We start from the raw sequence: 741 nt of genomic DNA on the forward strand, positions 1-741 counted from the left end.
GGCTTCAAGTAGTTTCAGGATTTCTGTTCCATGCTTTACTGGGCTTTTGCTTGCCGTTAAGAGTCCTCTCTCTTTCCATATAGCTCCGTGGGTGTGTAGGACTCCAAAAGCGTACTTCGAATCCGTGTATATAGTGGCTGTCTTTCCTTTTGCCAAATGGAGAGCTCGGGTCAGCGCAATAAGCTCAGCTCTCTGTGCAGAGGTATTTGGAGGCAAGGCTTTTGCTTCCATGGTATCCCATGATGTAACCACGGCGTATCCCGCCTTTTGGGTTCCATTGTCCATGAAGCTGCTTCCATCTGTGTAGAATTCAAGGTCTGCATTAGGTAGTGGGGCATCTTTAAGATCCGGCCTGCTAGCATACATGCTCTCAATGGTTTCGATGCAATCATGTGGTAATCCTTTCTCCTGTTCCAATGGCATCAGCGTAGCTGGGTTCAGGGTACTAGAAGTCTGCAACTGGATGTCTCCTTGATCCAGGAGAGCCACTTGATATTTGGCCATGCGTCTGGGGGAGAGCCAAGTTCCCCCCTTTGCATCCATCACCGCCAACACTGAATGTGGGATATACACAGTCATTGGCTGTCCTAAAGTAAGTTTCTTAGATTCCTTTACCAGCATAGCGGTAGCTGCCATTGCTCACAGGCAGGCCAGCCATCCCAAACTAGTGGGATCCAATTGTTTGGAGAAGTAGGCCACTGCTCTTTTCCAGCTACCTAAGTACTGGGTCAGCACTCCTGA

The 741-nt window shown here is 49.0% G+C and overlaps 1 pseudogene; it reads right to left on the reverse strand.

The window, feature by feature from the left end:
• The window catches only part of LOC112551047, a 4,752-nt pseudogene that overhangs the window by 2,585 nt on the left and 1,426 nt on the right, over positions 1-741 (reverse strand).

Source organism: Alligator sinensis, unplaced genomic scaffold (genome assembly GCF_000455745.1).
Source record: "Alligator sinensis unplaced genomic scaffold, ASM45574v1 scaffold1294_1, whole genome shotgun sequence".
In the NCBI taxonomy this organism is placed as follows: domain Eukaryota; kingdom Metazoa; phylum Chordata; order Crocodylia; family Alligatoridae; genus Alligator; species Alligator sinensis.